General features: G+C 40.1%; 1 protein-coding gene across 1 annotated transcript in view; it reads right to left on the bottom strand.

The window, feature by feature from the left end:
* GGT1 (gamma-glutamyltransferase 1) overlaps nucleotides 1-27230 on the bottom strand; it is a gene marked incomplete in the record, with an annotated part of 1527627 nt that overhangs the window by 1208954 nt on the left and 291443 nt on the right.

Raw genomic sequence — 27230 nt, 5'->3', positions numbered from 1 at the left:
AATACTAATTGGCTTGTAGTGGTGTGGGTAGAGTGAATCCTGTAGCTTGTGTCCAGTGAGCTTTGAAGGTGTTTTGTACTCTAAAACAGCCACACAGTGAATACTCAGAGTTCAGATCGCAATTGTTTTATTTCTTTTCTTAGCTTAGTTAGTCAGGGTGAGCAGGCAGCATGTCAGCAGAGGAGTATGGAAAGCTGACAAGGACCCAGCTGGCAGAGATGTGCCAGGCTAGGGGACTGGTACATGGAAACCTGACTAAGGTAGACCTGATTGCAGCCTTTGTTACAGCTGCATCAGAAAACAGCAACCAGGAGGACAATCAGACTGGCAGTGGAGATATAATACCTTCGGAAAATGGACAACTCAACCTCTCTGCAGTGGACTTAAAAATCCAGCTGGAGCTAAAGAGACTTGAGTTGGAGGCCAGGCTTTTGGAAATAGAAGCAGCTGAGACACTGTGGAGTCTACAGGCTGAGGAGGATGAGAAACTGTTATGTCTGGAAGCTGAGGAACAAGATAGGCAGAGGCAGCATGAGAAGGAGATGCTGACTCTTTGCCAGAGTCATGGAGGTAATGGGGAAGGGAGTAACTGGACCCCAGAAGCACAAAAGGTCAGTAAATTTCTTCTGCAGTTTAAAGAGGGGGATAATTTTGATAGTTTCATTCATATGTTTGAGAGGGTATGTAAAGTATGAAGTTGACCAAAGGCTCTGGGTATAGTTCCTGACCCCCTTACTCCATGGTAAAGCTGTAACTGTTTTATCTAAAATGTCTGACATTGCACGTTTTGATTATACTGCTGTAAAAAATTGTCTGTTAGAACTGCTTAAGCTATCACCTGAAATGTATAGGAAAAAGTTTCATGAGCATAGACGAATGGCAGATGAAAGTGTGTGTGAATATGTTGCTGAATTTAGCACTTATTTCCATAGGTGGGTGAGTGGATGTCAGGTCACCACTTTTGAAGGGCTGGCAGACCTTTTGGTGAGGGAACATGCCCTTAGCACTTTGCCTGAGGACATAAGGATCTGGTTAGCTGATAGACAGTGTGCTACTTCAGATGAGTTGGGGAAGAAGGGAGACCTATACCTGGCAAGCAGGGTAGCCCTGCACAGGAAGGGGACCCCCAGTACTGCTCATGGGTCTAAAGGAACCCATGGTGGGCAGCACAGACTGCCACAACAGAATCTGCCAGTAGCAGAGGAAGCCACTAGTCCCGGTACATGTCCAGGGGCTAGGGTTAAATGTTTTGAATGCAACCAGTGGGGCCATGTGGCATACAGGTGTCCACAGAGACAAGGTGGGGAACAAAAGATGAGGGAGCTAGTAAGTGGGAAAGACAAAATGCTAATAGTAGGTTGTCTTGAGTCAACAGGGGTACTAAACTACCATCCTGCAGATGTCCTGAGAGGGAAGGATTTGGATGAGGCAGTACTATGTGCTTATGCAGTTACATGCAGTAAGGCTAGTAGACAAGCATGTGGGTCTGGTAGCCTGGGGGAGACCCAGACAGGCTGCATACCTGCAGCCAGGACTGCTGAGGTGGTTACTTCAGGGAGTGAGCTATGCTGTAGCAGTGAGACTGAAGGTGAGCCACAGCTGCTTGTGGGTACTAACGGTCCCTTGGACAGAGTGGCTGCAAAGGTAGAGGTGAGTAGCAGTACCCAGGCTGACAGTGAGGCACCACTGTCACAGGATGCCAGACTTCCTGTGGAAGGGGAGCTGGGAAGGATTACAAGGAGAGAGTTGAGACAGGCTCAGCTCTCAGACACTACACTGCAAGGCCTGAGGCAGGTAGCTAGGGAGGCACCTGATTCTCAAGGAAAGGGAGAATCTGTATACTGGGACAAAGGGTTACTATACAGAGAGTGGATCCCTGAGCGAGGGCCAGAAGTTGAGAGAGTACAGCAGTTTGTAGTGCCTAGAGCCTACCACCTGGCACTTCTAGCCATAGCTCATGATATTCCGTTTGCAGGTCATATGGGCATAAAACATACAAAGAGGCATATTATGCAGAACTTCTATTGGCCTGGAATTTCCAGAGATGTAACAGGGTACTGCAGGACCTGTGAACAGTGCCAAAAGGTAGGCAAGGTGGGAGACAAGATAAGAGCTCCTTTGATGCCTTTGCCTGTGATTGAGGAGCCATTTCAGAGGGTAGCTATGGATATTGTGGGTCCTCTGGGTACCCCAAGTTCCATAGGGAAAAAAGTATATCCTAGTGGCAGTGGATTATGCTACACGATACCCTGAGGCAGTGGCTTTGTCCTCCATTGAGGCAGAGAAGGTGGCAAATGCTTTGTTAGAGATTTTCAGCAGGGTAGGTTTCCCAAAAGAAATACTGACTGACAGTGGTGCCAATTTCATGTCAGACCTGCTGGCTTGTCAGTGGACGTCCTGTGGGGTGAAGCACATGAAGACCACCCCTACCATCCCCAGACTAATGGTCTTGTTGAGAGGTTAAACTCTGCAATCAAGTCCATACTACGGGCATTTGCAGATCAGTTTAAGAGGGAGTGGAACAAATATCTGCCCTATCTGTTGTTTGCTTACAGAGAGATTCCCCAGGAATTCATAGGTTTTTCACCCGTTGAGTTTATGTATGGGCATAGGGTGAGGGGACCTCTATATTTAATTTGAGATGAGTGGGAAGGTGAGTGCAAGTCTCACAAGGAGTCTGTTGTGGCATATGTCCTAAACCTCAGGACAAGGCTCAGGAAACTCATGGACTTGGTCCAGGAGAACCTGGCAGAAGCCCAATTACAGAAAAGGGTGTGGTATGACAGGAATGCTTGAGCTAGAGAGTATGCTGTGGGGCAGCAGGTAATGGTTCTCATTCCTGTCAGACACAGCAAGCTGTAAGCAGCTTGGGAGGGTCCTAACAAGAGGTAAGAAAGGTAAGTGATGTTAACTACATGGTGGAAATTCTAGGCAGACAGCAGGGGCACAAATTGTACCATGTTAACATGATGAAACCATACCATGATAGGGAGACCCTTGTGCTGAGCATTTGCAGTGGATTGCAGGAGGAGTCTGAAGGAGATCTGGGGACTGATCTCCTCAGTGAGGCTCAGACTGAATCCTCAGTGGAAGGGGTAGCAATGTCCCAGCAGCTATCGCCTACCCAAGTTCATACCCTTTGGCAAAAACAATGTGCCCACAAATTACCACATAGGCGGAAACCCATTAAGTACAGAGAAAGTTATTAGCGACCTGGGGACCCAAGTTGATAGCAATCTCTCCTTTGAAAACCACATTGCCAAAGTGGTTAGAAAGACCTTCTACATAGCCCACCTCATCACGAAGGGTTTCACATCTAGATCAAGAGAGGTAATCGTGCCCCTTTATTCATCCCTCATCAGGCCCATCATAGAATACAATGCCCCTTTTGGGATGTACCTTACCCGACACCTGCAGCAATTAGAGAGACCCCAAAAGTATCTCACCAAGGGGATCAAGGGTCTCAAACAGATGCCATATGCTGCTCGGTTAAAAAAACTCCAGCTCTACTGGGTGAAAATAGGTGAAGCCTACTTCAAGGCGATCTATGCCTGACATACAAAGCTATGTCAAATCCAGAATTAATGGACATGCTCCACCTCAGTAAATCTAAATCCCTTAGAGCCACGCCGAGGGACTTGAACCTCAGCACAGAAATAAATAGAACTTGCTGGAGGGACAGGTTCATAATCCAGAGGCTCCCTTTGCTCTGGAATAGAATTCCAGTTCATGTGAGGCAGAGCACCTCACTGAATCTTTTCAAGAAGAATCTCGATAGGTGGATGAGGGATCGTAGGTTTGTCCCAGGGATTACTCCCGTGTCACTATTAGACAGAGGCACAGTAAACTAAACCTTAAAAAGGGCACAGTATACTCAAATCAAGGGGTGGCGTAAGCCATACAGAATCAGGCTAGGCTTATAATTGCCCCAGGGCAGATAGCCTAGTATGAACATATGAACCTATGAACCTATACGTTCGAGAAATCTGAGCAGTGTTGTGGAAATTTGGGAACATGTTCACTGGGAAACCAGGGTGGACCCACCTGGGGCAGCACCAGGTGGATACAGGACCCCAAAGGCCTATTAGGCAGGCCCATTATAGGGTGCCTGAGAGAGTCAAACAAACTCTGAGGGAGGAAGTACAGGAGATGTTGGAACTAGGGGTGATTCAAGAGTCCAACAGTCCCTGGGCCTCCCCAGTGGTGTTGGTGCCAAAGAAGGATGGCAGCACCAGGTTCTGTGTGGACTACAAGAAATTAGTCACACAGAGTCGGATGCTTACCCCATGCCTAGGACAGATGAGACCCTAAAGCATCTGGGTGGGGCTAAGTATCTTACAACAATTGATCTTACCAAGGGTTACTGGCAGGTGCCCTTGACTCCCAGTGCAAGAGAGAAGTCAGCCTTTGTGACTTTCTTTTGGCTTGTATGACTTCCCAAAGATGCCCCTTGAGGTGAAGAATGCCCCAGTGACTTTCCAGAGGCTGGTAGATCATATCCTAGTAGGAGCAGGAGGGTTTGCCCTTGCTTACCTGGATGATATTGCAATCTACAGCCATTCCTGGCTAGAGCACCTTCAGCATGTCAGGGAGGTGCTGGGCAGACTGCAGAGGGCAGGGTTGACCATTAAGCTGAGCAAATGTCAGGTTGGTATGGCAGAGATCTCCTACCTAGGACATAGAGTCAGGAGTGGTAAGATAAGGCCAGAACCTGCCAAAGTGGAAGCTATTCAGCCATGGCCTGCACCTGTTACTAAAAAGCAGGTGAGGGCATTTTTAGGGACAGCAGGGTACTACAGAAAATTCATCCCCAGTTATAGTGCCATAGCTGCTCCCCTCACAGACCTGACAAGGAAGAACAGGATAGATAAGTTAGTGTGGACCCTAGCATGTGAGCAGGCATTCCAGAAGCTTAAAGAAACTTTGGGAGGACCCCCTGTGTTAGCCAGTCCAAATTACAGCAAAGAATTTGTTGTGCATGTGGTTTATTCGAACCATAGGGTGGGGGCTGTACTTAGCCAGATTTCTTCAGAGGGAGAAGAGCACTCAGTGGTTTATCTCAGTTGTAGGTTCCAGCCCAGTGGAGAACTGCTATGCAGCTGTAGAAAAGGAATGTCTAGCCATAGTGTGGGCATTGCAAAAACTTCAGCCTTATCTGTATGGACGGAAATTCAGTGTTATGACAGATCACAATCCCCTAATATGGTTAAACAGAGCCAGCCAGCAAAATGCAAAGTTGCTAAGATGGAACCTGGGGTTGCAAACATATATCTCAGTGCAGCACCACAGTGGGAGTAGCAATGCCAATGCAGATGGGCTCTCAAGACAGGGATTGGGGTAAGGCACACTCAGATAGACCTAACCCTCTCAAACAGCATTTCTCAAGGGTCATTTGAAAAACTAGCTTGAGTTCTCCGGGGGGGGGAGGCTGCCAGCCTAGCCAGATATAATTGTGCAGACAATTCTATCATTTGTAAATATGAATGTTGAACTACAGACTTGTTTTCTTAAATGAAAGAATGCACTGTGAAATGTTGACCTTAAAACAATGTAGCAACATTGCCCTTCGCTCTAAAGAAAGCTAAGTCAAGCATTTCTTGTATGTCCTTTGAAGTTGAAATTATTTCATGACTGCCTTTAATGTTTACAATTCGGCTCCAGCCGGCTAGATGAAGGCATCCTGCTTATTGTTTTGACTTGAGGAATAATTACTAGAGTTTACATATGGAATGTCTTTTATTGATGTAGTTTCCTGCACCTGCAAGATAACAAAAGAATGTAGTATCTGTCAGCCTGGGAACACCAGGAAAGTGTAAAAAAATTATGTAATGTCTATCAGAACTGCAACAGCAATTTAAACAGAGAGAATCAGAAGGAATTAATCATTTTTGTCTAGATCATCCAACTCACAGCCCTGCCTGGGTTCATATGTAAGTTATATTAGACTTGTGTTTTCTTTTAGAACTAGCCAGGAACTAGAAAGATTAGACTAAGTGTGTTCTTGTGATGTCAGAACTGTACTACTGAATTATTTTAAGTATTTCTGTGTGATCTCTGAACTCTTTTGACTAGCACTGTGCAGTATAAAGTATTGTCTTGTGATTTTAATTATTTATTATTAAATATTTTAAAACCTTTAACTGTGACTGGTTTGTGTAGAGATAAGTTAAGCTCTAGAGTACATTGCATATTTAGAGTTTACTGTCCAAGTCACTCCAAATAAGCCTTGACTGATTAGTCACACTTACCAATTGGATAATAATATTCACAGTAATAACTGGACACCCTTTTAAGGGCCTTTGGGTAGCTGATAATTATTAGTGAGAGGTGGCAGTGTACTACTGTATAGTCTGGGCAAAGGGGGCACAGCTGGAGAACCTGTGCCAGCCTTCCCCAGGAATGTCTGTGTGGTTGTGTAAACTCTTCTCAAAGTGTGTGTGTGTATCAGCTACTTGGGCAGGGACACGAAGCACTGGTTGGACAGAGAGTATGATAGAGGTTTTAGCTTGCCCACTAGGCTGAGATCAGGACCCTATAGCTGTGCCAGTGGGGAGTCTTATTGGGGACCTAGAGAGCAAGGAAGCGACCAGCCCCAGACTGACTGTGATCTCTGTGTGCTCTTAAGGGAAATTGCACTTTACAGGGTGTATTTGTTATCCTTTCCTTCGTATATGAGACGCCCTCTCTAGTGTTAGTGATGAGGATTGAGGCTCCTTGATTTCTGGGCCAGGGCATGGGTGTCACAGATGGCACTTCAGAGACTTCTTAAATAGGCACCCAGGGTCACTCACCCAAATCACAGAAAGTGACGGGTTTCCTAGTAGTAGGGCAAGGTAGACAAAAGACAACCTGCCAGATGTCTGTAATCATTGGACCCCTAAAGACCTAATGTGTCTAGCTGAGGCAGAAGATCTGAGAAATTCTTTTAGATAAGCAGAAGCCAGACTGTGAGAAAAATGTAAGCTTGGGGTCAGGATTTTAAGATGTGCCTGATCCCGCCATTCTGCCCTGCAGTCAGTACAGATTCTGCAAGGCCGAAGTGATGTGACTAGTTCAAAATGTCATAAATCAGGGGTCATGAGTTTGTTGTGGTTTGGTATAAAGGTTAAGGTCTTAACCTCACAGAAGGTACAGGGTTTGATTCAGGTTAAGGTCTTAACCTCACAGAAGGTACAGGGTTTGATTCAGGTTAAGGTCTTAACCTCACAGAAGGTACAGGGTTTGATTCAGGTTAAGGTCTTAACCTCACAGAAGGTACAGGGTTTGATTCTCCTCTTTAAAGGGAAATTGGCTAGGCTTAGAATGAACGACAAGGGCAGCTAGCCTAGTATTCATTTGTGTGTGTGTGTGTGTGTGTGTGTGTGTGTGTGTGTGTGTGTGTGTGTGTGTGTGTTTGTGTGTGTAAGTGTGTGTGTGTAGCCCAGACGTGGCCATCAAATGGCTACCCAGAGAAGAAAAGAAGAGGGAGAAAAAAGGGACAAGAGAAGAAAGCAGAAACAAAGTGGGAAGGAAGACAGGAAAGGAAGGAGAACTACAGAGAGCAGCAGCAGCATCATGGTAATGAGAGGCAAAGAAGAGACGGAAATAAGAAAGGAGGACAGTATAAGTGGCATGGATAAGTTAAGGAAGGGGAGAAAGGCACAAAGGGCAGGAGGGGGTAAAGAGGAGAGAGAGGGAAGAAAATATTTTATTCTGAGAGCCCTGTGTGGGGTTTGTACATTTGGGAATTCCTTTTCACAAAGCTCTTCAGTTTTGTTTGGAGGTCAATGTGCCATTTGAATGAGTCTACTGGAGAGGCTACATTTTAGCCTTTCTTCTCAGTTGTCACCTCATTTCCAAGTAATATGTGTCATGCATATCTGTGCTTCAATTCACCTCAAGGTTCTGCCAGGTCCAAAGTGTGTGTGTGTGTATATATGTGTGTGTGTGTGTGTGTGTGTGTGTGTGTGTGTGTGTGTGTGTGTGTGTGTGTGTGTGTGTGTGTGTGTGTGTGTGTGTGTGCGCGTGTGTGTGTGTGTGTATGTGTGGGTGTGTGTGTATGGATGGATGCATGTTTGTGTGTATGTGTATATATATATATATATATATATATATATATATATATATATATATATATGTATATATGTTTGTCTGTATTTATATGTATAGGTTCATAGGTTGGTACTAGGCTATCAGCCCAAGGGCCTATACAAGCCTAGCCATAACAATTCCCTGGATAATTCTTCCCACACTATTTACTTCCCTGCACCCCTGTCTAGCAGGGCGACTGACGTGATCCCCGAGGTGAATTTCCTATCTCCCATCCAATCATCAAGGTTACTTTTTAAGAGGGCTCAGGAGGTGCTCTGCTTGACATGTATGGGCAGTCTATTCCAAAGTATGGGGAGTCTCTGGGTCAGGAACCTATCCCTCCAGCATGTTTTGTTCATTGTGATAAGGTTTAGATCCCTGGAGTGTGTGTCTCTGAGGGATTGGAATTTCTTTAAGTGGAGCATGTCCAACAGCTCAGGGTTTTTCATGGCCTTGTATGTTAAGCAGAGATCACCTCTGAGTAGACGATATGCCACAGAGTATACCCGGAGTTTTTTTAGATGGTCAGCATAGGGCATGTGCTTTAGGTCTGTGATTCTTTTAGTGAGGTATTTATGCGGCCTTTTCAGCTGTTGCAGATGTTTTGTGAGGTACATATCAAACGGGGCGTTGTACTCTATAATGGGTCTAATGAGGGATGAGTACAGTGGGACAATGACCTCCTTTTTTCTGGATGAAAAGCCCTTAGTTATGAGGTATGCCACATTGAAGGATTTCCTGACTGTTGTGGCGATGTGGTTATCGAAGGTGAGACCACTGTCCACCTGTGTCCCTAAGTCTCTCATCACACTTTCAGTGTTTAGTGTACTGCCACCTATGTGGTAATTCATGGCTACATGTTTTTTTCCCAAAGGGTGATAACTATACATTTCTTGGCATTAAGCTTGAGCCCATGGCTCTGGCACCAAGCATCTGTTTCTGTAAGGCCCTTTTGTAGAATATCCACATCATTTGGGGATTCAATAATGGCTCCTAGTTTTCAGTCATCTGCGAACTTTGTTAGCCACATTCCCTTAGTGTTGGCCTGTACTTCAGAGCGGTCCCAGGACTGAACCATGAGGTACTCCACTTGTCACCTGTCTAGAGTTGGATTTGGAGTCGGCTACTTTTATAGTCTGGGTTCTGTCAGTAAGCCAGTTGGCAATCTATCAAGTGATGTAGGGATTTATGCCCAGCTTAGTAAGTTTATCTATGATTCCAGAGTGGGGAATGGTGTCAAAGGCCTTGGCGAGGTCCAGATAGGCTGTGGGGACCACCTTACCCTCATCCACAGTTCTGGAGACTGATTTGAAGAAGTCATTCAGGTTCAGGAGACAAGATTGGCCCTTCACAAACCCAAACTGGGTGGGGTCCAGTGTTTGAAGATTGCCAGTGTCTTTGCTTATAAGTTCCATGATAATGCATGCAGATCAGGCTCATCAGACTGATGGGGCGGTAGTTCCCGGGATCCAAGGTGGATCCCCCCTTGTGGAGTGGGATAACTGTAGCTGTGCACCACTCAATGGGCACGAAGCCTAAGGTGAGGCTATGATTAAACATAACACTTAGGTGAGGTGCCAGTTAATTTTGTAGTTCATGTAGTACACAGCCCAAGATGTTATACTGTAAGAGTACTCATGGGATGTAGGATGCTGCCATAAGGATGTTCTAACTGATGTCCGATTGTTATACTGTAAGGGTACTCATGGGATGTAGGATGCTGCCATAAGGATGTTCTAACTGATGTCCGATTGTTATACTGTAAGGGTCAAATTTTCTGAATAGCTAGTTAATAAGACAGACACTGCTGATGTAGTCTGGCCTCAATGAGGCATACATTTAGTCTAAATTCTTTATAAGCATTTATTATATGACATGTAACTTCTTAAAGCTATATACGCCATATGTAATAGTAGTTTCCTACACAGGGATTACGTTCCCTCTACTTCTTTATGTACCAGGCTACTGATTGAATGTGTGAATGAGCTATGAATGTCCCAGCCTTAAGTAAGTGACCAACAACCATATAACTAAAAGAACTGTCAAGAGCTGTATGAAGCTGCTATGGAATTTCTTGCCTAGAAAGCTCATGTACATGTGAATCAAGTGTAGCTAACTCATCAAAATAAGTATCCCTTAGAAGGATCTTTTTTAAAGAGGGAGAGAGTTGGGGTTATCCTTCTACAAGTTCTATATGGATAGCCACCAGGGACTGCAGGACTGCAGCACTCCCACCTGTAAAAATGAATAAAATTCCCCACATTAAAAAAAAAAAATTAAAAATCTTTTCTTTCATGAGTAGTCCCGGACTCTGCGCATGCGTGCTTAGTTCTGACTGCTGTCAGAGGCAGACCAGAACTCCATGCACGTGTGCGTGCTCATTCCTGAACTCCAGACTGCTCTCTTAGGCAGTCCGGATAGGGAAGGCAGAAAACTCCACCCTAAGAGGTCTGTGTGGTGACAACCGCACACCTATTCAAGTCTCGTGGGAGAACAGCATGCGCGGGTGATGACCACACACCTATTCAAGTCTCACAGGAGAACAGCATGCATGGGCCGTAGCTGAGCTGCTGCAGAGGATCACTACAGAGGACAGAAATAGCAGGTGTGTGTGTGTGTGTGTGTGTGTGTGTGTGTGTGTGTGTGTGTGTGTGTGTGTGTGTGTGTGTGTCTGTGTGTGTAATTCCCCAGGTGCTACATGGTGGTGGGTAGAGAATAAGGTTTGAACCCTGTACCTTGGGCCCAAGTGGCAAGAGCCTGAATTCCCTACCCACTACTATTTGTTAATAATTTGCAGATGTTTGCCTCATATTTGTTCGTTTACTCATAAAATTTATGGTTTCTGTATTTTTGTTTCTTGACACAGTCAGTGGTGCAGTGGTGCACTGGTAGCATTGTTGTCTGACAGCTACAGGTTCTCTGGTTTGATTCTTGGCTGGGGAGTCATCTGTGTGGAGTCTTGCATGTCCTCCCTGAGTTTGTGTGAGTTTGCTCTGATGTCCTCCCATCTTACAAAGACATGTGTTTGGAGTGTTTCTCCCTGGGCCTCTGCTGAAAATTGGCTTTTGTTCCAAGTTAGACTTTCCTGGTTAACAAATGTTAAATAAAAATGACAAGCATTTGAATTTCAGACTTCACATTCTTCAGAAAATACATGGTAACACAAAACCTTTTATTCTAGCAATTTTTGAAGTTTATAAGATGGATATCTGAACTCTGTCCCTATTTTTGGGACTGTATTCCCCCATTATTGGCTTTGTCCAGGTTTTTTGTGCTAAGGTTGAGAGCTATGGTGAGAACTGAATTCACTGAATATGTCTGGGGGCTGTATTCCCCCATTACTGGCTTTGTCTTGTCTATGTGTTTTTTGCTAACAGGTTGAGAGCTATGGTGAGAACTGAATTCAATAAATGATAGCCATTTAAGTTTCAGTCTTCCTCTCTTTCATAAAACAGATGATTTGGTATAGAGGTATGTTGCTCTGACTATTTTGCACAGTGTCCTGGGTTCAATACTTGGCAATGAAATGTATGGTGGTAGCACAGCATTTTATTCTAGCAACTTTTCAACATTATACAAGCAATGTTTAAAATGTATCCCTGGTTTTTGGGTTTTTGCCCCCCGCCAATAAATTTTGGCTTTTTCCAGATTTCTTGTACTGCAAAGTTCAGAGATACATCTGAGTGTCAAGTAGATTTTACAAGAAGCTGATAGATGCAGAGGAACAAAAGTTTAGTGCTGCTTATGCTGAGTCTGCTTGCATTGTTAATAGAACAACAGGTAGTGTACTTACTTTTGATGCAGAAGGCTCTGGGTTCTACTCCCACAGTAGGAAGATGCATTGCTGATACTGTACTGTGTTGTAAAGGGGGTAGATGCTGCAGTCCTTTTTGGCAAAGATACCTAGTAACTATGAACCTGTTATCAGTTTGCCATCCATTCCCTATTGCAATATTACTAGCTTATCATTTTTTAATGCAGCATAGGCAATTTATTCCTCAAGGGCAACAGGAACTCTTTTTGTAGATGAAACAATAAAATATAAAGTTGTTTGCTAGCAGCAACCTCTTCATTAGTTACAGATTTCTTTAATGTGGAATTATTTAGATGACATTTACTTCTTCAGAGATTGTGCATATTTACTGATAATGGTGGACTGTAGAAGTTTGAGTAGACTTTTATGATGGAAATGTTCTGAACTGGGCAGTTTTGTCATTATTGGTGCATGCGTTTTGTTTCATTGTTTACTGCAAAAATGTTCAAAACAATACATTTAAAACACCCTCTAACAACTGTACTGTATTGTACAAGGAATATAATTTAGTACAATCAGGAATGTGTATCAAAGAGCACATGTATGTTTCATGTGCAAGGGGAATATGATTTGAAAACAGCCCAAAGTTAATCTTTATCTGCCACTGGCAAAATGTATTTTCTTTGAATGTGGGTTTCAATGCTGTTTCACTGAATGTGAGTTTCAAGGGCAGAGAAGTTTTAATGCAAAGTCTGTTTTCATTGTGAGACTGCATTGCTTTGTTTAGCAGATGTCTTAGTGTTTGTGCTGTAAAATGCAAAATAAAACTTTCAAATGAAATCCAAATCATCATAGAAATAAAGCAGTATGCACATTCGTGTTTATGGTAAATGGAGTGAAATAGCCAAGTAATGGATCATTGGAATGGCTGCAGGGGGGGAGGGCTCCATTCGACTATGATTTTGTGAGGGGGAAGGGCGGCAAACTCAAAGACAGCCCCAGCTGAACTATACCTCCCAACTGTCCAGCTTTCCACAGAATGAATAGATTTTTGCTTCTTATTTGTGGTTTGTTCCTCATAAAATTTGTGGTTTTCTGGAAAATCATTTAGGAATTAAGTCACTAAATAATGACACACTGAGTTTCAGACTTCATAACCTTCAGAAAAATGCATGCTAAGGTAAGACCTATTATTCTATCAACTGTCTCAGTTTATACAAGAGCAATTTTTAGTACTGTTTATATGTTCCCCCAATATATTTGGCCTTGTCCAGATTTATTGCATTAACAGGTTGAGAGGTACATGCAAATACATTGCTTTATAGAATTAGGCATAGCCAAACCTCTCAACTGTCCCTGATTTTGGCTCAAAATGTTGCTCTTCCCCTAATAATCCCTCCGCAAAATAGCAATTTTGGATGAAAACATGGAGGGTTTACAATTAAGAAATAACTGTAATAATCAGAGTTATAGATTACTTTTATTTCAGAAATGCATGTAGACTCTTTTATTTTGTCAGCTGCTCAAGTTAGCAGTACTAATATTAAAAAAGTGCCCCTTCTTTGACAGGTTCCCAGCTGTATTGTGTGGCTATTTTATATTTTTGCATCACATTTTTGGTACATTTTTCATAAAATTGTGTTTTTTGGCAAATTAGTGGCAAATCATTAAAGACTGAAGTTAGAAAATAATGACAGACATTTCAGTTTCAGATTTCATACCCTTCAGAAAATTCATACTAATGCAAGACCTACTATTCTATTATCTTTCTAAGTTTATAAGAGCAATATTTAAAAATTGTCCTTATTTTTGGGCCTTTGTCCCACTTCTATATATGGCTTTGTCCAGATTTCTTGCTCTGAGGTTGAGAGGTATGACAAATGTGTCAGGGCTATCACAGTCAGCCAGAGACATTTCAAATTGTGACATACTTGCTGCACCCCACTCCCCCATGTAGTGACTCTGGATGTGTCCAAGCAAGGCAAGGAGCAGTTATGCAGTATAAATGTGCAGAGTATCCCCCCATCCAAGGTAGACACAAGTACTACAGTAGCTTTTCATCTGTTCTTGATTTTGCAGAATGGTCTGGTTTCTGTCATATTTTTGTACTGTTCATTTATGCTTATTACTCAGAAAGTGCCTGTTACTGCGGTGCTGGTGCTGCGGTAGCGTTGTCGCCTCACAGTTAGACGTTGCCCGTTCGATTCTCAGTTAGAGTATCTTCTGTGTGGCGACATGCTTGAATTTGTGTTCCTTCATTGAAGGTTGTGCATTAGTCCCGGCAAGCCAGCACGTCAAAATCTACAACCAATAATTAGCGGACCGGAGTTCCGCTGTGGCGACCCCTAACCGGGAAAAGCCGAAAGAAACAAACTCAGAAAGTGCCTATTGCTCTGTGTTTAAGTAGCAATGCTTTAATGAGATTGTCTGAGATCATAACATGCAAGTAAGCTTTAATAAGCATACTGTTAAAGAATTGCCAACATTGAAAGCCTTTCTGTTGTTGCCATGCAGAGAATACTTAACTAGATAATGTATAAGCGTTGGGTATTGAAATGCATATGACAGTATTTGTAATAAAGGACAGGATTACAGTATTTTAAGAAGCTCATTACACTTGTTGGAGACTTCCAGTGATCTCTGAGGGCTTTACCCATAAACTAAACAGAATGCCATTCATGTGTGGTCCATAACCTGTACAGTAATCCTTTAAGCAATGTATCTTGAGCTTGTTTCTTGTTTGCTTTTCATGTTTTACTTTAATCATGTTTTCCCCATGAAACAAGTAGATAGTTGTCAGGCAGCAGGTCTTTTTTGGATAAGAAACATTTTTACAAGTGGGGGTATCAAAGAGATTGTTATTTTCAGCATGTTACTTGGTACATTAATAAAGCTGAATATAAATTATAATTAGAACTGCAGTGCAAGGAGAAGTGGTTTGAGTTGAGTGCTGCTTGTTTTTCTTATACTTGATTTTGACTGGCATTCCAGTAATGTATTTAAAAAGTAATTTATTTTTTCATACCTGACAACCTTTTTGTTTCCATCTAGATATTAAGTAAGCTGTCATGCAGCCAATGCATTGAAATATTTTTATTCTTTTACACTTCATTTTGTCTTGATTGGACTCTCATAATGATGGTTTGGCACCCAGGCAGCGTATTTAATTAAAGTTAGTTTTTGTGGTTTTGAGCATAGCTCCTCCCCTTTCTAGTTGGCCGCACCCCTTCCCATTGACCCCACCCATTCAGCTGTCTCCTGCAGCCCCCCTTTGATTTGAAGTCACCAGCCACCATATCAAAGAACAGTAGCAGAGGTCAAACACAATCAGAAGGTCTGAGATGACTGTGAAAACACTGGCATCAAACCATTCACTGCAGACCTCTCATATAAAGATATCCAAGGAAACCAAGAAAACTTTAATGTTGTGATGTCCAGCAGCCACATAAAGGTATATGCACAGGTGGCAAATAATTAATCACCCGGGGTGTCTATGAATGAAGGGAGGCCTGAAAACATGTCACACCCAGGGTCGCTCTTGCAAAGAGAATGGCCCTGACTGGGTTAAAGGAATACTTTAACCAATTGATTATATACTCACATTTTAAAGTAACTGCTAAATAAATTTTAGTTTTTTCTGTAAGAGACCTTGGGACATAGTGACCAAGAGACAGTCATTAAGTTGCAGGAACAGCAGGACAAACAGCCACTATATAGCATCTGAGGTTATGGCTGAACATGTTGAAGGCTCTGAGCAGAGAGGAAGTACCAGACACTGAAAATGTTTTGGCTACAGCATAAATTGAGAGAATCTCCTATGTGGTCTCAAAAACTGTTATACCCACAGACACTGTCCAGTAAATTCTTTGACAGAAAAGTATTATTGCCCATAGAGTGACTTGCCAGCACTTTCATGAAATTATTTAAAATACTGAAGACATTAAAATCCAGGATCATTCATGACATTAATGACTTTTATGGGTATCAGAAACAACCTGTAATAAAGCTCGGTTACCATAGTGCTTTTGATCAGATGGCCCTGGATGAAGCTATCCACAACCATGTGATTTGGCAAAAGGAAGTGGCATATTGAGGGCCAAGACCAGTTCTAGGGTATGACGTCTGCAGAGAATATCCAAAACTCAGGAATCTTGAGTTCTCAATCCCAAGATGAGTGGAGCTTAAACAGGTGTCTTCTCCCCAGGGAGTCTTGACTTTGGGAAGAAGTTAGGACTGCTGAGAGAATAACAATGAGAATGTTGCTGCTCTCTTGGAAGACTTGTCAGGGGAACTGGGACATCTGTCTGATACTTAGTGACCTACTGCTGTTACTGAGGTTCTTGTTCAAAAAATAAGACAATTTGGACATAGTCCAATGGATGCCTACAACTGGCAGCAACTACCCTTTCCTCTGGAAGCCATCAGTTATCTCCTATGGAAGATTCCCACTAAGGGTGGTTCCCTTAAATGTAGCATCCAGGATCATCTGCCTAACTTCCTCCTTGGTAGAAGGCAGTGAGTCAAATGGCTATTCTCAGGAAGATGCCAACAGATACAGCCCAAGCCATCTCATGAATAACATCATAATTACACCTGACCACATGGCAAATGATCTTGGGTACAGTATTAAGAAGCTCTTCTGAAATGGAGTACTCTGAATGGACTGAAGGAGAAGCAAACCTCTCCAGAGACTGATGCACAAGTAAAATGGAAATGATTCCTGTAAGAAAGTTAAGGACTGCAAGCAATGAATGGCAGATGTATAAACCTGTTTTCCAACATGGCCCCTCTTTTGAATCCTTCTCAGGATGGTGCCAGGTGATGGAATTTCTGTGACCTATGCTGGGAAGAAGACATTAAGGAGGGTTCCATGTCTGTTTCCCCAGAAGAGATAATCAGCATCTTTGGGAGCCTAAGAGCCCAAGTTAGGGTGCCTCCGGTCTAGAAAATAGCATTGCTGATGCCTGATTCTGTAGCAGTTTCAACCTTATGATGCATTTTGTGGGATAAAGACAAAGGTATTCATGGTATTTAAAAATTTCATGTCATTATCCAGAACTCTTCCCACAGAAAAGGATCCTCTGTGCAAGGACAAACCAAGGACAAGAATTCATTGTCCCAGTTTGTTTTTGATGGAGGAATTCCAAGTTCCATGCACTCTGACAAAGAAGACTCTGAGAAGAATATTAAACACTCTTTTTTTCCAGGTTTAGTGGATGTTGACTACTTGTCTTGGATGAATGTAGGCTCTGAAAATCAAATATGTAACTAAGAGGCCATCAGGCCAGCAACATGCTGTCCTGCAGTGGAGGGAGGTCATACTGTGATGAGAGTGTGCAATAAATGGACAGACTGCATTAGAAATGTTGCTGCTGACTATACCACTGTCTATATGACCTTAACATGAGTAGCATCTGTTGTGTTGTGTGGGAGGTACAGCTAAGGGATGGCATTGAACAGCCAATGGCCTGCTGTACCATCCCATGGGAGCATCACAGCTTTTTTCTCCTTTTTGAAGTGGCACTGTTCCCTGAGGGAAGGCCAGAAGTCTGTTCTGTTGTACTCTATAAATACATACATACATACATACATACATACATGCATACATATATGTGAAGTGGCACTCCTCGCCCCTCTCCTAGGGGCACCAGGTCCCCCAAGTCTGTGCCCCTCTCAGCTCTACTGATCAATAAAAAAGTCTTCTGCATTTAAAAACTGAAGCAAGCTGCTTTAGTACAAGTTATAATACACACAAAGCAGTGAAGCAAGTGCTACAGTCCAGTTTCATTTCCATACTGTCATACACACACACACACACACACAAATAATAAATAATAATATATATATATATATATATATATATATATATATATATATATATATATATGTATGTGTGTGTGTGTGTGTGTTTATTTATATGTACATATTCACACCTCCTGGCTAGTTGCCCAACACAATGTATCTGAAATTCTCCAGGTGCAACTAACATTAGTAAGACTGCAATCCAAATTGTAGCTTGCTACAGATCCCCCACCATGCCCCAAGATTCTCACTACACCTTTCTAAACATACTGGAAAATATTAAGATACAACCAAACATCCTAATACTGGGTGATTTCAACTACCCTGCCATTAACTGGAAAAACTACTCAGGTACCAACACCTTTTCCCAATGGTTCTTGGAATTCATAAATTCCAATGCCCTGGGTCAACTAATCCATTGTCCCAGCAGGGGCTCCAATATCCTAGACCTGGTCATTACCAACATGGGAGAAAGATGCTTCACACCAGTGGTCACCCCCTCATTGGTCAGGTCTGACCATAAGCTAATCACTCTTGACATCCACATCCCACCCCTATCCCCCCAGTAAGGAAACCTCTGTAAACTTCTCCAAAGCCAACTTCATGCTACTCAAGTCAGAAGTGACAAACTTCATGATACCCATGCAGACAGGAGCTGAAAGTTTGACTGCTGAATCCTACACTAAGGCACTGTATGAGCGCATCCACTCGTGCATGAATCGTGCCATCCCAAATAGAACCAAGATGCTCTCCTCCAAAATAAGGAAGCCAATCTGGTGGTCCCCTGCCATAAACAAACTATACAACAGAAGGAAGAAACTGTTGCAGAAAAGAAGAAAATCCCAGGATGCAAAAAACTCCCTTACCAGCCTGAGTAAGAAGCTGAGATCTCTCATAAAATCCTCCAAAGCTAGTTACAAAAATAAAATTGCTAAAAATTCCAAAGACAACCACAAGGCATTCTATAGTTATGTCAAGAATCTAAATGGTAATGCTCAGATCTGCTCTGAGCTAAAACAGAATGGCATTAAATATACTGATCCGAAGGATATTGCTAATAAACTGGCAGATCGATTTAGTGCCAACTTCACCCCTCCCCTCACCCCCTGAAGGGCCCATCTCAATACCAAACGATTGCCAAATTCTGGTAATCACGGCCACACAGGTAGAAACCGCACTCTCCAAAGCTAAGAATACAGCATCCATGGAGCAGAAATATTTACATCATCAGACCTTCCAGTGAACAGTATGAGTTCATTCCCTTAAGTACTGACTGATTTGTTTTTTTTTCAATCCACAGAATTTTCAAAATGTTTTCACCAGCACCACAGTTCATAATTATCAATTTTCCAGTGCACAGCCTTACTTATAGACTAACTCTCACAGCCATATGTTATTACTGGGCAAACGACAGCATTGACTATATAGACCTTTGCTGAAAATGTGACATCTTTACTCTATAAAACCTCATTCAGACTTGCCATATTTTTCCTTCCAAAAAGTAATAATTTTAATTTCATGGTTGCAGTCATCATCTGCAGAGATCTCCGAGACCAGGAAATAAATATGTCACTGCCTCTACTTCCTCCCCCCTCTGTTTGCAAAAAACTGATTGGGCTAGATGATAATCTTAGTTTTTTATGTTCTGTAATGAACCAGCTTTTCTCCTTTCTACTTTCACCTTCATCAACAATCATTTATACTCTTCCTCACTTTCGGCCATCAGAGTATTATCATCTACATATCTGGAGTTGTTAATAATTCTCTCAGTAATTTTGACAATACTATCTGAGTCATCTAACCTAGCATTTCACATGGCAAATTCAGCATAAAAATGAAATAAGTAGGTTGACGATTTGTCACACTCCTTTCCTGAACATGAGGTAGTCAGTTGTTTCGTATTCAGTTTTAACTGTTGCTTGCTGTTTTGCATACAAATTCCTCAGGAAGCAAATAAGACGATCTGGTACACAAACAGTCAAAAGGATTTATTTAGAGCATAACTCTCAATGGTACAGATTTTTGCAAAATGTCCGGATTTGTGCCTCGTATTTTTGGTCCATTTTTCATAAAATTGCAGTTTTCTGTCAAATCATTGGCAAATTATTGAACATTGAAGTCAGAAAATAATGACAGACATTTGAGTTTCAGACTTCATACCCTTCAGAAAATTCACACTAATACAAAAACTGTTGTTCTATTAACTTTCTAAGTTTGTAAGAGCAATATTTAAAAATTGTTCCTATTTTTTGGACCTTTGGCCCCCTATTATTTATGGTTTTGTCCAGATTTCTTTCTCACAGATGTTGTGAGGTATGCTTTAGAGTGGTCAAAATCCAGACATAAATTAGCTTCCTTGCTTTGTCTGTTATCCAGTAGATTTTGGCAATTTGATCTCTAGTGCTTCTGCCCCTTCTTAAACCAGCTTGTACATTCTCACCCCAGACTACTGGAGATACTTCTGGAGACTAGTTTGTAGAATTGTAAGCTTTACCTTGTAACAATGAAACAAGTGTAACTATTGATAACTTGAGCACTCTTTAGTGTTGCTCTTTTTTGGGATTCGAATATAAATTGATCTTTTCCAGTCTAATGGCCGCTGTTGAGTCTCCAACTTTGCTGGAAAATCTTCAGCAACATTGTAACAGCATAATGTTTTCAGGATTTTAAACAACTGATTTACAACTCTATTACCACCTGTGATCTTGTTATCAACAAGGCTTTCTAAGGCCCCATTAAACTTTACTCTACAGATACCTTGCTCTATATGTGAGAACATACTGTCGTATGTATCAGTGATGTTATGGTCCCTCTTATGTAGTTTTTCTGCATATTCCTACCAAATCTTCTTAATATCATCTGTTTCTACTATGTCTTTGTCATCTTCTGCTTTTATCGTGTCTGTTTTTACCTGGAAGTTTCCCTTAACATTGCTAATCTTCTTGAAGAGATATCTCGTCTTTTCTCTTCTGTTTCTTTCTTCCATTTGCTTTGTACGGCCTATTTAAATATGTTCTTATCTATTTTTGCTCTTCTCTGAACATTTGCATCCAGTTTGACATAGTTTTACCTGTCTCCATTGTGTTCTGTTGTCCTTCTCTCCTTCACCACCCAAAGCCTCTAAAGACAAAAAATTGCCTTCTTGATGGTATTTCTATTTAGAATATTTTCTATTACCACCATCTGGACAACATCACAAACTTCAGTCCGTAGTTCTTCAGGCACTCTAGCCACAACTTCTAATCCCTTAAGTCTGTTCCTCATCTCTACTGTATATTTGTTTTGAATATTGTTGACTTTGTATCTATTTGGCCTACAGAACTTTCTTGATTTCTTTAATTTAATTGTAAAGAAAGTTTCCTTTAAGAAGCTGATGGTCTGAGCCACAGTAGCTCCAGGTCTTGTTTTTGTTAACTATATAGAGTTCGTTAATTTCGGACTGCAAAGTATATAGTCAGTCTAATTTTAACATGTTTATTAATTTATCATTTAAGACACAGGCAAACATGCATTTATATAAAAGAAAACAAACCATGTTAACATGTTCACAGTTACAAACATTATACATCACATACATTCTTTTATGCAGTTATCATCAATTCAACATTACATAAATTGCTCAATTCCTGCCTTCCCTTAACCATCACTCCTCCTCCAAAACACTATTTTGCATGTATTGTTCCCAAATTTTCAAATTTTCTATACAATTTCTTCCTACCCTTTTCTCCAGATCACATTTTCGGTAATTTTGTCTATGTTATTCACCACTTCAGATATAGTTGGTTTAGACTTTGATTTCTATTTTCTAGTCATTGTTTTTTTTTTTTGGCAGACACCAAAATTAAACTTAGCAAGGCTTTAATGTCTAGACAATTCAGATCCTGTATCCCAGCTCAAAAAATAATTTCCATAGTTACAGCAATTTGCTTACCCAATATTTCTGACAGAGTACTCAGTGGGAAATTTTTAAAAATCTGCCAACTCATTACTCTCCCAGAACATATGTTCCTAGTTACCTCTTTCTTCTCAATCATACCTTCAACATTTGCCATCTACTGGAGACAAAACTTCTTTGGAGTCCACTTAGGGTATAAAAATACCTATACAAATGCTTCCAAGCAAAAATCCTAAATCTTCCAGACTTTGTTGCATATCTGGGAGCCATACACATGTCCTCCCATTGTCTCCTTGTGAATTTCTTATCCAATCTCACCTTCTCTATCTTTTCTAACCTTCTCTGATGGATTACTATAGTTATACAATATTTTATATGCTCTAGTAATTATCCCCTTTTTAACAGCAGCGTCTGTTCTAGATTCATCTAAAACATCAACCAGTGCAGGCCTTTCACTTAGGATTCCCCTATCCCTTTGTCTTTGCCTAAACTCTGATATCAATCCCTGATAGGGGAGGCTATGTCTAGACTGCAGTCCAAATGTCTTTTCCTCTTCCTATTCTGTTACCTTTCTTTCTCTAATTATTTGCTCCCAATACCTTGATTCCTTTGCCAGCTTTATCCAATAATTTCCATCCCCCTTCTTGCCTTTCCTCTGTACCATTAAGGTTCCCTATTATATGATCGAAGAAGCATTCTTTCGAATACGTCTTGATCAAACTTGAAAGCACGAAATGGCAAAATACCGAAAGGCATATAAGCAAATTCTTTCCCTGGGAAAGAAATCGCTTGGCCTCCGTTGTTATTTTGCTGCTTTCGTCACTGTAGTGCAATCTCAGAGTTGGTATATTTATGTAGGGGGTGTCAGGGGCACAGCCCCCCACTTTATGTAAGGTTTTAAAGTTTTGTTTTTTTTTCTTTTTTGGAAGAGCATTTCTTTTTCCCTGGGAAATAAATCGCTGTTCTAAGTGTTTGGATTGTAAGCTTTTGCTTACATGGGGTCGATAAATCAGCGTTCACTTTTTTAAGCATTCGCTGATTTAATAGAGACCCACTATTAATTGCAGTCATCCCTATCAGAAGAATCTCCTTTCTCCATTCCTGTATTAGCTTAGTTCTTTAAATATTTTCTGCTACTTTATGAATATAATATTCTGTATGATTATTGTGCTCCCAAAAGCCACTCTTTCCTTATTTCTTGAATCCCCCCGGCTTCATCATCATCTCTTTCCACTATGAATTATAGTTTTTTGCTTGCGATTTTTATAACAACCTTAACTGTGTAGCTGTGAAATATACCTTCACATCAGGTAAACCTAAACCTTCTTGTTCTATTGGAAGGATCATCTTATCCCACTTGACTCTTGCCTTCTTCCCGTAGATAAAATCCTTCAGCTCTTTATTAATTATTATTCACAACTTCTCCTCTGGTTGATAAAAATATGCCTGACCTGTGTATAAAATTAAAGGGACTGAAAACATTTTCAGTGCTTGTATCTTACTATCCATATCAATAGGAAGAGCTTCCAGTTTCTCGTTTTTGCCAATGGTTCTAAACATAATGCAAATAATGGAGAAAGAGGAACCCCCTGCTCGGTTTATCTGTTCAGGCACAACTTAACAGAGGGGAACCCCCCCCCCCCACACACACACACACACACTTTGATTTGTGTCTCTGATCCTTTATATCTTCTCCTAAATTACCTTATTTTTGTATCAGGAAATGCAGATTCTTCAATTGCACTACTTATAAAGTCCCAGCTTACTCTGTTGAATGCTTTCTCTGCATCAAAACTCACCAAAAACAGTGATATTTTCTTACATTATGCTTCCGTCTGGATCATCATTGTTCTATCAATGTTGTCTTAGCTAGGGCAACACCTTTGACATTCTTTTAACAATTACAGATATAAGGCTGGATCAGACAGGTCTCTACCGTCTTTCTGTATTACAGAAACCACAGATTTTTCCAGGCTGTTGGTGCTACTCCTTATAAAATGCTGTTAAACAAAACCTTCCAGATATTTATCAATTTCTTTTCTCCTAGCTTCCAAACTTCCACCAGAATACCATCTATTCCTGGATAATTTCCTGCAGATTGGTTATGCATCACCATTTTTATCTCATCTCCTCCTGTCTTAACTGTTAATTGTTGAGCCTCATCTTCCTCTAACCTTGCATATGTAAGTCTTGCATAAATATTTCCAATTGTGCTTTTTTATTTCCCTGTTTCTCTGCTTTATATAAATTTTCATAAAATTTCCAAAATATTTCTAATAACTAAATGATTGCTGGTATTTTTCTTGTTATAGGTTCCCTAAGTTTGGCAATAACCCATTCTACTTTCTGTAGATGTGCCAAAAGTTTTTGTAGTCTGGAGTTATTATAAAAAACAGTTGCTTAACAGCAATTTTTCTCCCTTCATGCATATTATCCAGCTACTCCCTTATTTTCTTTTTAGCACTCTGCAGTTGTGCTTCTTCTTGTTCTGAGATTCCCCTTATTCTGTAACATTTTAACTTTTACAAAACTCTAACGGTGTTAGCAGATGGACCATTCAAACCAGCAAGAGCCAACAGTAATACTTTATTAAAAAGTTTTGTTGGAGTTTGTTGTGATTTATATGGTTCCTCAATTTGTCCTGTCATGTTTTAAGTTTTGTCAGTCCCTCGAAAAAAAATTTCTTACTTCTTAACAATATATTTTTCTTTTACTTCTACCCCATTTTTAAACTCCACTTTCATTTTTATCCCACTTACTAGCTATAACTTCTGGAATACTTTTTATCTTTAGACCTATTGTGTCAGCGGAAGGGTCTAAGACATACCCCTTGGCAAAATACGTAGATAAAAAACTTAAGAAAATTTGGACATCTAGAAAAACAGTATTAAGGGATTCCTGGGACCTATTAAGAGAGGTCTCGGATGAATTAAGGCATGAAAATCTTTTGTTTGTTACTATAGATATTATCGACCTATTTTCATCAATACCACACAAAGAAGGGATGAAAATGTTTGAGGAGATTATATATGAAGATAATTCCCTAACCCAAAATGATAAATTAGTATGTAATTGGTTAATGGAGTTGATTTTGAAGAATAATTTTTTATATTTTAATGGGGAATTTTATCAACAAACACAGGGGGTAGCTATGGGAGCCGCCTGTGCCCCACTTATGCAAATTTGGTTCTTATCAAATGGGAAGCTAAACACATATTTAATTCATTTTACAAAAATTGTTGGACACTATACCGTAGGTTCCTTGATGATATAGTAATATTTTGGACAGCTGGAATTGACAAGTTGAATGATTTTATGGTTTATATTAATAATTCCACTATTTTTTTAAAATTTACACATAAAATTTCAGAATATAATTTAATTTATTTAGATATAGAAATATATAAAAAAGGAATTCACTTCGAAAGTAGAATTTTCAGGAAACCTACATTCTGCAACTCCTTCCTACACTATAAAAGTGCCCATCCAGGACACTGTAAAAAAAATATAGTTAAAGGACAATTTGTGAGGGGTAGCAGAATGACTAGTTCCAACGATGATTTTATTACAGAATGTGATTTATTAACAAAGATGTTTTTGGAAAGAGGGTATCCGTTTGATTATGTAGCTCAAATAAGAAAAGAAGTGGAGGAAAGGAGATTAAGTAAATTTCAACCCATTACAAATAAAAAGGAGAAGTCCTATGATGTTAACAAAGAAAGAGATGGTGAAAACTATGGACAAACCTTAATTTTAGAATACAATGGTATTAACAATTATGCTAAAAATATTTTCCTGAAAGAGTGGCAAGCCTTTGTGGCTATTTCTGATTTAGATAACCTAAGGACTATTCCACAAAAAATTACCTATAAGAATTCAATCAGCATGAAAGGTATTTTAGAAAATAAATGGGGAGGAATAACCAATAAAGGAAGAAAAGGCACTTTTAAATGTGGTCGTTGCAAACAATGTTCATATATTCTTAACACAGAAAAGCATTATTTGGAAAGTAGAGGAAGATGGATTTATAGTAATGAACATTACAATTGTAACACCAGGGGAATAATATATTTAGCTGTGTGTAAAAATGTGGTTCATTCTATGTTGGAAAGATTGAAAGAATGCTTAAAAGAAGGATATATGAACATACGTACAATATTTCTACAAAAAAAGAAACTAATGTACTTTTTAAACATTCTAAAAACTGTATAGGAGCTAGTTATGGTTTTATGATTTTAGAACAGATCAAAACCAATATTGGGGTGGTCCTTGGGAAGACAGGATTGAGTTTAGAGAATTATGGTGGCAGGTAAGCCTGCAAGCAGACCATCCTCCTGGTTTAAATGATTTTATTACAATCAAACCTCTACTAAAACTAAGGTCTGCTGAATTATGAACAGCAATAGATACCATTTAGAATGGCCACTAGATGGCAGTAACAGAATTTTAAGACACAGTGTTGGGTTTAGGGTGAAATTTTATATATAGTATTAATTAAATTAAATTATCTAATAAATTCATCAGTTTTTAAACAGTAGATATATTTATAAATTAACAAATCAAGAACATGGCATTTTTTAAAATATATAAAATGTTTTAACTTAATCTTTTAAAAATTCTTTATAGTTTTATATATTACTTTTTTACTATTAAAGTGAAGTCCCTTTTCTATGTATGATTTCCTTAGACAGAGAGAGGTTTTAACACTTTAATTTATTTAATGGTTAGTCCTATCACATGCTAATTGCTTGATTATGGAATTAAAAACAGTATATAAAGGGTTCATTAACAGAACTGTTATTCATCTGATGAAGTCTATAGTATATTTGTGGATTATAATAGGCGTTTATGATTTATTGTGTGTTTTTTGGAGTGCTTTTGGACTTTTATTTAATAAACCGGCTTTTGATCAATTCCGGATTCACTCCTTCTGCACTTTGTTGAGTTATTAGTTGTTTTTGTGCAGAGTTCACAGTATATTCTACGTTTCATACTTTTTATCTTCCCTAATAACTCATGAATAATTTCCACTACCCATTCTGTAAATTCCTCTCTTTTTAAGGTGGGGAAAGTGCCAATGTCTCATCTTTAATCAATTACTATGCATTTTTAGCTTTATAATTATTAGTGCATGGTCTGCAATAGTTTTTGGATGTGTGTCAAAGCTCTCAATTAAATGCACATGTTCCTGTGAATATATCATTTCTGTCTAACCTAGCCTAGTTAGTGTACTTTGGGGAATAATATGTAAATTCTCTTTGAGTTCCTACTACTGAATGCATGCCTTCTTTACCAAATATTTTCATAAATTTCTTCAGAAGTCTACACACTTGTTATATTTTCCTTTCTAGCCCCCAGATACACCATCATTGTTGCAACTCCAGTTCTAGTCCCCATCTATAAGTAATATTCCCCACTGAAAGCTGATTATTTCTTCCAAATTTTTAAGCTCCATTATAGCAGTTTTAAGTGGAATATAAATACATGCCAGCTGAATCATCATCCCTTGCTAGTAGCTCCTTACAACCATAAATCTGCTATTATTATGTTTCCCGCTCTTCTATAACTACTGGAGCTCCTCTAACAATTAACTTATGTAATCCTCTTTTCCTTTGTCCCTGATATTCTGCTAAATATCCATCCTGAAATCTTTTCTGTCAAATTCACATGCTCATTTCTTTACAAATATGTCTCCTGTATGATTTGTTA

This window comes from Protopterus annectens, chromosome 4.part0, assembly GCF_019279795.1.
Source record: "Protopterus annectens isolate FY-2018-M chromosome 4.part0, PAN1.0, whole genome shotgun sequence".
NCBI lineage: Eukaryota > Metazoa > Chordata > Ceratodontiformes > Protopteridae > Protopterus > Protopterus annectens.
Note: the sequence above shows the minus strand (reverse complement) of the source record. Positions and strands in the feature narration are given on the sequence as shown.